This window comes from Ailuropoda melanoleuca, chromosome 1 (assembly GCF_002007445.2).
Source record: "Ailuropoda melanoleuca isolate Jingjing chromosome 1, ASM200744v2, whole genome shotgun sequence".
Taxonomy (NCBI): Eukaryota; Metazoa; Chordata; class Mammalia; order Carnivora; family Ursidae; genus Ailuropoda; species Ailuropoda melanoleuca.
Genome location: NC_048218.1, coordinates 81,940,614 through 81,953,198, shown reverse-complemented (window position 1 = coordinate 81,953,198; position 12,585 = coordinate 81,940,614). Strand labels below are relative to the sequence as shown.

The 12,585-nt window shown below is 37.5% G+C and overlaps 1 long non-coding RNA gene across 1 annotated transcript in view; it reads left to right on the top strand.

Moving 5' to 3' along the window:
• The window catches only part of LOC117802656, a 42,766-nt gene extending 36,051 nt beyond the window's left edge, over window positions 1-6,715 (top strand). Inside the window, exon 3 of the long non-coding RNA XR_004626058.1 lies at window positions 5,017-6,715. This is a non-coding gene — a long non-coding RNA (uncharacterized LOC117802656). The remainder of the gene's footprint in view (window positions 1-5,016) is intronic.
• Window positions 6,716-12,585: the final 5,870 nt, after the last annotated feature.

Sequence of the window (12,585 nt, the reverse complement as noted above, 5' to 3'; positions counted from 1 at the left end):
GCCCCGGAGCAGCTGCTGTGCCTCGCCCCTCTTCTCTGATAATCATTAAAATTCAATTTCAAAATTTCTGTCTTTAACAATTTCCCAAGGAGCCTATGAAAGATGCCAAAAGAGTGGGCCTTTTTCAAATGGCCCTGTCCCGGGAGCAGGCAGGCCCTGGTCGCGTTGCCTCAGACGGCGTTTCTAGGAGGGGTCCCGTGGATCGTGTCTGGGAGCGACGTCTGTGCCCACCTGGACCGAAGGAACAGCTCTGGGAAAGTGTAAAGCCCGGTTAGGAAGCTGGGGAAGGCACCTAGCATTTTTGTCATCCTCACTGCTCCTGGAGCACAGCCAGTCTGGTCCTGGGGGTGGAGCTCAGAACCAAGTGGAAAGTTATCACTCTTTAATCTTACAATTCCTCACTGACTGTCTTCTCCCCGCTCAGCTCGCTGGCCTCACGGCCTTGATTCCAAAAGGAAAAATATTTCTATATCAGCAAGTTCCCTTCTGTCAAAAAGCTTCCCTTAACAGCTCTTTCTCCTTTGGGTGGAGAAGTCAGCTTCTGGGTCAAGAGGACGCTTTCTAAAGTGTTTTGAGACGCAGAACAACAGAGGCGCATGCGCAAAGTGTGGTGGCCGCTTCATCTTCATCGGGAACTTTGACAGAGAGCTGCAAACAAACATTCTTCAGACCCAAACTCCGAGTAGTGTTTTCCGTTCCCTGCCCCCTTCAAAAATTTAACACGTGATTAGTACCCAAGATGCCCCACATTGGAATGGATGGAAAGAATACAGCATTTCTTTGAACTTCTAGGTGGGAGTTGGGTACCTGACTCCTGTTGCCTTCACTTCTTAATCACATGTAACCATCTTCCTAAATACCAGCTTTCTTTCCTGTGAAACCATTGGCTCCTCAGCATACCTGGTACTTTTTCTCCTCCCCTTAAATTTTTGTCCCTTGCTCTTTTTTCCTCTGGGCCCCTGAGCCAAATTCTCAGAGTTAAATCACGATCTCACAAATGCCATGACAAGTTAACAGGAGAATTTGGGGGCTGTGCTGAAAATCCGTGATATAGAGAATAAGTGTTACAATTCAATGCAGCTGCAAAGTGGCAGTTTGGGGTATCAGCAATGAATTCCCCATTTTTCTACAGGCTTCTATATATTTAGTTATCAGGATTCATTGATCCTAATAGATACACGTTAAAACTGAAGTAAATTAGAGAAATGTTAAAGAAAGACCAGATTAAGCCCTTTCCAGACTGGCAGCCAGGGTATCCTATGTAGTCTATGATTTTTTGGACAGACTCTTTCATACCACTGGAAACCTAGATAGGCTAATACCCAAAGCCCTGTTTCTTGGTCTTTAATTACAAACCTGGCAGAGTGGAGATCTGTACCAATTCAAAGGAAATCAATCAGAGCTTACTAGTCATAACAAATCAATAAAAACAATTAGGCGGAGAAATAATATTAACAACATGCTCTTGTTACCATCAGACAGAAGTCCTAAGAACTTTGAAGCTTCCTATAACACGTATTATTTTACTGCTTTACTCCCCAATTTTGTAGAATTTCTGCTCCCGTGATACCTAAAGGTGTTTCCTGGAAGTACAATGTGAAAGAGTTTTACAGTCATTTTATACCATGGTCTCAGAATAACTGTGTCTCCAAGGCTTTGAATGTGTCTACTGGCATGGACTTCCAATATTCTTTTCCCCTGTGAAGGGGCCACATACTGTAGTAGAGAACACACTAGGCTAGAAATGCCTAGCAGGATGTAGGTCCCAGTTTAGGCATGTAACTACTAGTTTGTACGTAAGGCAGTTCATGTTTTGAGGCTTCCGATTTCACATGTAGAAAGTAAAAAGTTAGGACTAGGTCATCTCTGAGGATGCCCTCAGTCCCTAAATTCTGTAGTCCCATAACATACTTGTGAACTTTCAACCTAAGAAAGGATCCAGGTCTATGAGTTACTGAATAAAATATCTATTTCATCATCCTTTCAGTAAAAGTTTATACAGAAGATTGACATATGATTTTTGTTTTTTTCCGAAAAGATCCTAAATTTGACTGGAGGAAATCAAGCTAAGAGACTTGGCATTGTTTTCTTGCATACAAATGAACCATTGTCTTCCACTTAAACTTCTTTTCCTTTTCAGATCCAACTCAGAAATAACGTTTCGCTCAAGATAGGGCTTGTGGTTTAGGACATTCTGGTCTGGCTTGCCTCATTTTAAGACTTCTATCATCTCTTTTCAAAACCTGAGGAGGACCTCATTTCCTGTTTGATCGTTCCTCCTGCTTTGCCAGCCTCCGGGTCTCTAGGGAAACTTGCCAAGAGTTCCCAACTGGGAAGGACAATCTGAGTTCATCATAGAGAATGAGCGGCGACCACAGTCATAGTGACTCACCGACCTGGTTGCCCGCTTTGCAATGGCAAGAACCACCCCATTTGGTTGAAAGACCTGCATTCTAGCGAAGTGCCATTGGATCACATGGCAAAATCACCTCAAAATAATCTCTGACCTTCCCTTTTACTGGCTGTTTTGAGAACAAGACAAGAAAGGAAATTATACCCTGAATTATATTTTGTTTCTTAAAAATTAAGATTAATTAACAGATACTTGGCTTTATGTCCATTGTGTTCTAAGAATTTAGTGGTGATTACAAAATGGTGAAAATAGGTCACAGCAAAATGAACATTCAAGATTAGGTTAGAACACACCTCTGAAATTTGAAATGAATCAGTATTCATTTTTGGAGTGTCCGTTACTACATTTCTATAATTCATCATTTTTTTTTTCTTGGCTTAGAGTCAAGATGAGAAATAATATTTAGACCAAAGACATTGTCTTGTTATATAGCCACTGCTTTTTAAAATGCAAATCCACTCTCCCCTCACCCTTGTTTCATCATTTGTACGCGCTCGTGCTCACACACACACACACACACACACACACACACACACCCAGTACCCAGATGCTGGAGAAAGCCCTTTCTGGACATCGAGGACCTCCATCATGTACGAGGTAGATGGGAAAATTCAAGGAGGGCAGAGCATCACCAACGCTAAGAGTCATTGGTTTCACTTTACAAAAAAATCATTGTATAGTACATAGGTATTTTTAAAAGCAAGTATTATTATGATTAAAGAATATTATCCTTCTAAATTATTACAATTCTCATCTAATTTCATGTCATATATAGGAGCCATTTAAAAGTATTTTGTATTACAATCTGTCACCAAAAAGCAACTAGTAAGTCTTAAAATGTATATAGGTTTATCCCATGGGGAATTACATTTTAATTTATAAGTCTTTCTATTGTTGTGGAACTTTAGGACCAGTTAGCATTTGATATTAACGTAGACGAATATGCTATGGCTTTTTTAGCTTTAACGTGCATGGCTCTAAAATAAAGTGCACATTGCATTTTTTTCCTCCCTGCCTTCTTTTGTTATAGTATTTTTGCAATATAGTTTTTCATGTACACGTTATTTTTATTAAGCCGCTTGGTAAAAGATAGAATATATAAAAATAATAATAGCCCCTTGCTTTTCTTCTAATTTTATTATTTCAAGTTAAGCAAAAATGGACACTTTTCTTTCAGGAAAAAAAAATACTGAGTTTATTTTTGAGGGAAAAATGATTATTTAGTTACAATATTTTTTCCCTAATAGATTAGCATTTATGATGGATCTTATTTCAAAGCTGATTATTCTCAAAGAAAAGCGGAGAGTTATTAGATATTCCAAGTAAATTACGTTGTTTAAAATGTATTTTAATACATTATTCAAATTGTCAGTTATTGGAAAGGGAAAAAAAAAAAGCAGTATCTGTTCCAAATGTGAATTTTGCAGCTTGAAAAACCTTAAAAATTCCAATTTCTTTAGGACAGCAGTAGAAATTAATATCAAAGGCATAAACAATTTAGAACTCCCTCAGTTTTTTTTTTTTAAACTTTAACTGTGATAGGCATCTCTGCAAGGTAGGTTTTAACATATTTTTTCCTAATTTTTTTTCCTCCTTTCAGTAAGAAGGATAAGCTTTTAGAGTACCCAGTCACCGTGGTAACTGCCAAAAAAATTCTCCTGAAGTTTGAAGAGGTCAGCTAGCAGGGTCAACAACTCTGGCCTCTCTCCGAGCTCGGTCTAGCATGCCTCAGCCTGCGGTTGGAGTGTCAGGCCAGATCTGACCCTGGGAGGTGGACTATTCCGGCTCTGATATAAATTTTTTGAGTCAGTTCATGGCCTGGACTCTCCAGGTGGCCTCCAAAATCTATTTTGACCCCCTGACCCTGTCTCACGGAGGCATAGCATCCACCCTAAGGAAGGATTTAGCCAGGAATGACAGCTTTCCACTGAGTGTTATTGGGGACAGTATAAACAGTTTGGAAAGCAAGTAAGGAGGTGTGAGTGCTAGAAATCATTAAAAGCACATTAAAAAACAACATAAGAAATCTTTCTTTGCAAAGAAAAATTTAAAACATACTGTTATGTAATTTTTATGTGCTTTGTAGGATTTTTTAATCGAAGAAAAGTTTTGAATATAAATACTCAGTAACCAGGCATCTTTCTCCTTTATATACTCTGTTGCAAATAGGCAAATAAGATAGCCTGACTTGCAACAGAATAGACACAGCAGAGATGTAACCTATACAGAAAGAGAAGGTAGTGATTAAAATACTTTAATAGAGAGTTTCTCGGATTTTAAATACTAACTTCTGTGTGTGTGTGTCTTGATATGATTAAAATGGGAAAATTAGGAACCTTACAAAAACAGCAGCTCTCTGGAATGAAGACACACCTGGTACCGCAGGCCAAGTAACTATACCAATTTGGATACAAATGGGATTTAAAATTGTAAATATGGAAGGTTAGCTCTTAAAGCACAAAAGGGGAAAAACAATAAATTAATAGTGTCTCTGAATTAACTCTGTATTTTCAACAGTTTAAGATACCAAAAGCTTGAAAAATAAAAATAATGTATATAAAATATCAGTGATTCTTATTCCCCTTTTTTTTTTTTTTTTCTAGGATGCCACCCTGAAAGTTTTATTTTCTCCAGGAAAGTGGAGTTCTCTTTGAGAGTTCTAGCCTGTGAACTCAGTATGTAAATGTGGTCATCAAGCAAGACTGGAGCCGCCAAGAGGGAAGATTTTGAAAGTTTCTCTTTCCTAAAACCCTTCCCAGCATTCCTTCTTCCGGGGGTGCTTTCCTCAAAGTTCTCCCCTTTCCCCAGCCCTGTTGACAGTGACCCCTGAGCAACACGGCAGTAGCTAAACCAGCTGTACTGTGAAGCTGTCGAGCTGGTATTTCATCTGAATCCTTTGTAAAAATTAGATTTTAAGTAGGGGTGAGTGTCCTTTTGGGAGAGGGGACAAGGGTGAGGGGAAGAAGAGGGGGAGGGGATGAGCAGTTTATATACATATATACTCTTTGTGTTTGAAGGCCTCTGTGTCTTGGCTTCTCACTATGTTAAATCCCTATTATAAAACTTATCTTCACAAAGCCTATTATAGTATTCTGAGAACAAATTGGACCATGAATAACTTAGTTGGAAGTGTAGATTATTTTCTACTCAGGGAAAGTTAGAGATGACAACAGCTTAACTAAAAGAGTAGTGATTAATCTTAAATAGATGGATTTCAAAGTTTCACTCTTGATAGAGAGTACCTTTGATATTTCCCCTCTTCAGACTCATGTTTCCACTTTCTTTGTATTAAGAATTGTCCTAGTGATTACACTGTCCACCTAATACAGCATGACTCTGACTATAGATCTTTTTCTTACAGGTTGTTAATCTGTCAGAGAGGTGAGCAGAAAGACACTTTACTTCCTAATGATTAAATATATGGTCCCAAAGTGGTCCCTGTGCTTAGACATCAAACTCTCTGGGAGAAATAATATCTGGCATAAATCAAAATTTCTCAATTAGACAAAAATTATTATTTAAAAACACCTTCAATTTATTTAGTGCCCTACAGCTTACAGAACACTTCTCAATTCATAATTTTGTTTGATCCTTAGAAGACTGTTATGATATAAACAAATAGCATTAATCTCATTTTACCAAGGAGGAAGCTGAGTCACTCGCACGCTGTGATCCAGCTGATAAATGGAAGAACTGCGATACCAACTCAGATTTTATGGCTTCTGTTTTAAGTGACTAACCTGTAGCAATAGGCATCTAAATTCCTTTTGTGTTTTACATGCCCGAAAAATCAAGATTTTGCATTAAGGAGCAAAGTTTTTATATTTCACAGATACCGAAGTCAAAAGACCTGATTGAAAAAAATTCTATTCACTTAAAAGTCAATGTCATGAATTAGTGTTTTCCCTTATGTGTTCATGCACATGCGTGTGTGTGTGTGTGTGTCAATAGTCTTTCAGAGGTGAGAGTCTTAATTTCTAAAAGCCAAACATGGGCAGCCCTATATAAATTAATAACTGCCTGGAATTTTTTAAATGTCCTTGAAAACCATTAATTGTTTCAAAATAGAATGTAAGCCTTTAGAAGACTGTTTTGCCTATAAAGTGCTCGAGAGCATGGCATCGATCAAGTTCCAGAGTGTTATAAGTGAGGTTTCCCTTTTTTTTTTTCAGCTTCACTGAGATAAAATTGACAAAATCGGAAGATATTTAAAGTATATATCTTGATGATTTGATAAACATAAACATCATGAAAGTATTCCTCCTATCTGCTTAATTAACACATCGATCACTTCACGTCTTTTTTTTTNCCTTCCCGTTTTTTTTTTTTTTTTTTTTTTTTTTTTTTGCTGAGAACATTTAAGTTTTATTCTCTTTCTCTCTTTTTTAAAGATTTTATTTATTTATGTGTCAGAGAGAGAGAGCACAAGCAGGGGGAGTGGCAGGCAGAGGGAGAGGGAGAGGGAGAAAGCAGGGTTCCCGCTGAGCAGGGAACCTGATGTGGGACTTGATTCCAGGATCCTGGGATCACGACCTGAGCCAAAGGCAGATGTTTAACCTTAACTGACAGCCACCTAGGTGTCTCTAAGTTTTACTCTCTTAACAAATTTCAATTATTCATTAATGTGTTACCAATTACAGTCACTATGTTAACCATGAGATCCTCAGACCATATTCATCTGGTAGCTGAAAATTTCTACCCTTTTACCAACCTCTTCCTAATTCCCTTACTCCCCAGCCTCTGCCCTTCTAGTTTTTATAGACCCGTATCTTTTAACATCTTAGCAAGTTGGATAAACAAAACTGTATAGGACTTCTTTTGTTTCTCTTTAGTTATTACTCTTCATATTAAAAAAAATGTTTGCAAAATACTCTAGAAATAATAAAGAAGATGTTTAGTTAACTTGCTATTGATGTAATCTATCTAAACAAACAGAAATCAAGAAATACAAAAGGATACTCCCATGTGATTCTTAGGTTTTTAATTACATTGTTTTAATTATGTAATGAAGGCAGTGTGGATGTTAATACGGAAATTATTTGTTTATTTCTTGAATTGTATGCACTTAAATTAGTCATTTTATATATACTTAAATAAGGTTTTTGTCCTTAAATTATGCTGGCAGCCAGACAAATCCAGACAAGCTTTTTGGGATTAGATAAAATGAAAAAGTATCCAGAAAAGGAAAAGCAACTGTTCTAGCTAGATGTTGTGTTTTTCAGTTTGTATCAATAATGACGTACATGATAACCTTTCTTGTGCTAAGGTTTGTCAATTAAAACGTGACATATAGACCGAAGATTATCCATTTGACTTGGAGGTAGATGCTCAAACCCCCAAATTCAAACTTCTGTCTTCTCTACTAATTTGCAAATTAATAAATGACAAAATAAGGACTCGCACATTAGCACTAATGTGTTTGTTTAGATGCCTTTTGTAATTTTTAAGTTTCTTATTATATTACCAATTTCATTTAGTTTGTTCATGGGTGTCTTTAACATCTATCACTGTCCTAACAGGTTTCCTTCCTCCTACTTCTCCTCCCCTCCTTCCTCCCTCCCTCCTTTCCTTCTTGTCTTCTTTTCTCTCTCCTCCCTCCTTTCCTCTTTTCCTTCCTTCCCCCCCCCACCCTTGTGCAACTCCTCGGGTTTTTAGGTAATTTTGTTTTAAAATGTAGAGCAGCTTGGGCCTTAAGGGGCTTGTCTAATGCAGTCCGATGCCAAACTGATAACTCTGCACAAGGAAACATTTACTTCAGTTAAACTTAAAACAAGTCAGAGAATCCTGAAGAATAATATCAATAATTCTCTGACAACCAAAATTCAATGCTGAAGGATTAACTTTTAATGTCATAGATTCTGGCAATTTTCCTCTGGTGCTGTCTTGATGTAGTCTTTCTAAGTCATTTAAGCTATCAGGTAGTTTTCAGGTAAATTTCTCATGTTGCAAAAGAAGATGAAGGAGGAGAATTATTTTAGGAATATGAAAAGAAATTTTGTCATATTTATATGTAAGTACATACAAGCACCATGGAGAACATTGAAAAACATAAATAAAGATCAGAGATTCCTCATTTTTCTTTTAAGTCATCCCTGCCCAATATTCTGTGGTAGCAAAGATGTGTTTCCTTCCTCCTTCCCTCCCTCGCTCCCTCCCTTTCCTTCCTTCCTTCCTTCCTTCCTTCCTTCCTTCCTTCCTTCCTCCTTCCTTTCCCTTCCCTCCCCTCCCTTCCCTTTTTCTTTCTTTCTTTTTCTTTCTTTCTTTCTCTTTCTTTCTCTTTTCTTCCTTCCTTCCTTCCTTCCTTCCTTCCTTCCTTCCTTCCTTCCTTCCTTCCTTCTCTCCCCCTCCCCTGAAGTAGTTATCAGCCTGGACAGATTAATATAATTTTGGCAAAATAAGATGTTACCTTAAATGGTATAAGAATTTTTCCAGGGACATTTTTAAGTAAGTCAACCAGGCATAAAATGGTTCTATATTCTTAAGGAAGCAAAAGTATACATCAGTCTAGTAGAAAAATCACAATGCATGGTGAAAAATTCAGTCAGTTGTTTGAGTATTAGTTTCTGTACTATCAGATTTGTCCCTATCTCTCAGTATTGTAAATATATCTCATTTGAGTGCTGATGGATACAATTCATAATTACAAGTAAAGCACATGACTCTTGATCTTGGGGTTCTGTGTTAGAGCCACACATTGGGTATAGGGGATACTTAAAGCTAAACTTTTTAAAAAAGATTTACTGGGTGCCTGGGTGGCTCAGTCGGTTAAGCATCTGCCTTCGGCTCAGGTCATGATCCCAAGGTCGAGTCCCACAGAGGGAAGCCTGCTTCTCCCTCTCCCACTCCCCCTGCTTGTGTTCCCTCTCTTGCTGTCTATCTGTCAAATAAATAAATAAAATCTTTTAAAATTTTTTACCTATTTATTTTAGAGAGAGAGCGAGAGAGCAGGAGCATGCAAGCAGGGGGAGGGGCAGAGGGAGAGAGAATCCTCAAGCAGACTCCCCGCTGAGTGTGGATCCCAGAACCCTGAGATCAAGACCTGAACCGAAATCAAGAGTTGGCCACCTAACTGACCGAGCCACCCAGGTGCCCCAAAAATCAACTCTTAAAGAAATAAAANAAAAAAAAAAAAAAAAAAAAAGAAGTAGGGATTGGAACCAGAAAGTACAAAAAAGCTCAGGATTTGGGCGCTGTTATCTGGGAAAGAGAAATTGGCATGTGCACAAATGTCTTTTCAGAATAATCTCTGGTGAAGGTATGAACAAACAGCTGTGAAAATACAAAGTAGCCTAGAGAAGCTTGCTGGAGATAATGGGGATTGAAGAATGGGTAGGACTGTGGTAGAGAGACAAAGGGCCATATTCCAGGGGGAGGGAAAGGTAGAGAAGCCAGATTGTACCAGGGTACCATAGAAGATTATTTAATGGATTTAAGATAAAGTTTCTAGAATAACATAAAATGAGGCTGAGTATTATCAATTTTAATAGGCTGATTTATAGCTTTATTTGCCCAGGAAATAAAGTCCTCATAAGTACCATGACAACATTTTACCAGTTATAGAACCATTTAGTTTAAATTCGGTGAAAGAGAATAAGTATGAGAAATCTAGTGCTTCTCATACCAGATTATTTCTGGATCTGGGTATCTCTGTGTTCCTCGGTACCCTCATCTGGATATCTATTTCTCATATTTGCAAAATAATGTTAAATATTAAAATGAAGACTCTTATGGAAATTCAGTTATCATTTTTGAAAGTTATTTTGTGGGTCACTTCTTATATGCCACTTACTTCCAGAGTTCCATTATAGAGTTACAAATAAACACTGAATCTTAAAATGTATTTTTAAATGAATGACTCTTCAGCCTGAGAGAAGAAAAAAATCATTTTTTAAATTCTGCATTCAGAAGCCGTGCATTCATGCTTATGCAAGTGAATGAAAGTTTAGAAATATATTTAAATATGTTTAAAAGCCCTCAGAGATATCTCGCAATCAGGAAGTATCAGCAATTGTATGAACAACCTCAGAATCTTCGATAAAAAATTACTAAAAGGCAAAGAAGCAGGGAATAAAGACACACTGCATACATTCTAGAAACATCAGAATCATCTTGTAATAATCAAAATAGTAAACTAATACAAATGTTTTTGGTGGTGTAACATGCAAGAGTCTAGGAATAGAATGTTGTTAAGTATCAATCTTCCCGATAAGAAATCTCAAGATAAGTCGAGACTAAATCCTAGATCTAAGGCTTTGAAATCAAGCCCAAGGAATATTTTACAGGGGAAATGAATTGAAATGTATCAAACATCAAATTAGAATGAAATATGAGGCAAATACTATGGATGGATGCAAGGGTTTTCAAGGGTAGAAGACACACTCTTTCTTCTCTGTGGCTCCTTAATCAAGTTAGAGCACTGGTTACTTGTCCAGAACCATATATTTAATTTCAATTTAACTTTGCTCTACTACATGGCCTCAAACCATAGCCCTGTCCTAACAGAAGTCTTTCACTTACAGTCTCCTTTCAGTCAGTACATAAAGCTTTTGAGTGCTCATAAGGGACAAGGCGCTATGTAGGTGCTATTGAAAAAAAAAGGTGTTAAAATTAAAAGGAAAAGGTGTTATATCTCCTGCCCTCAAGGATAGAAACAATATTCATATTTAAGGCTCCGCCTAAAGCAAATTATTGACATTGCAGTACCCACTTAAGGACCACTTGTTTGCAAAGCTTTTCCTTTATATTTACCATAGCTGTATAGCAGATATCCCTGGTACCATAATTCTAAACTTGACTATGGCACTGCAAACAATATAAAGTTTACAGAAGCAGAAGTGAAAGTGGTGTGTAGAATCGGTAAAAGTGCCCGTTGTGACTTCTCTGGAAGCATGTATCCTTCTAGCTCTCAGACAGAAAGATGGATATGTGAATGCATGTATGGAAAGATAGGTAGGCAGATGGTGGCTAGATGACAGGTAGATAGCTGATTGATTGATCAATCGATAGATGATAGCAGTTAAGCACATAGACTCTGGATCTAGACAGTCAAGGTCTGAGTCCCAGCTCTATAACTCACTACATTTATGATCTCAGTTTTCTCATCTGTAAAAGCGGGATGACAGCAGTAGTCCTATCTCATTGGGTTACTGTAAGGATTAAGTGAAATTCTATGTGGACTGCTCACAGCAGTGCTTGCTACATAGTAAGCATTTTATAAGGGTTAGCTACTCTTATTATTACCAGTATACAATACTAAGTTTTTTTAACAAATGAAATTTTATTATGTGTATTTTTTCACTTCATAATATGTCAAGGACAACAGACTTAAAATGTGAATATCTGTTCTATTCTTTGTAACTGCCACATGATACCCTGCACTAGGGTTGGGTCAGAATTTCTTTTACCCTTCTTCTGTGGATGGTCATTTAGGTTGTTTCCAGGAGTTTCTGCTTCAAAGCATACTGCTTTGAAAATAAAACAAGGGATGCAGAAGGGGCGGGCATATAATACACCCCCATTTTATAAATGATCAAAATGAGGCTCAGGGAAGTTTGGTATATTGCACAAAGCCATATAGCTAGTAAGTAACAGAGTTCAGAGGAGAACTTGTTTCATACGGTTGCACACTCTCTTACCTCAAATTTTCCCATGTCATGAAGAATAGCTTCAGAAATACAGAATCCTTATGTTTTAAGAAGACATTTAAAAAAAAAAAAAGATTTCTTTCTGAAATCAGCACAAGGCAACCACCAGTTAACGTGCTGCCAGAGTGGGCGGGAGTAGGGAGACATAATGGAATACACTGAAAGATTCGATAAAACAGTAAGCCTGGCAATGTCCTCCGTACTAGTAAGAGAATATTAAAATTACGAACCAATCTTAAATGTTTAAATGGTTTGAAATCAGGATAAATAAGACATGATGGTGGGGAGGGGAGTAGAGGGGATAACTTGCTATTTTGACTGTTTGGGAGAATATTATTTGAAAAACTGCCACATTTGACTTCTAGTCTTCGCAGATGATATGCCTCCATTAGCGCTGATCTGTTAAGACTGATACCTGTGCCCCGCTATACCCAAACTCTGTAACCTATCACACTCTACAAACAGTATTAAGATAATCCAGCTTCATTAATTTATTAATACAAATACATGTAAAAGCCAATGAAATTG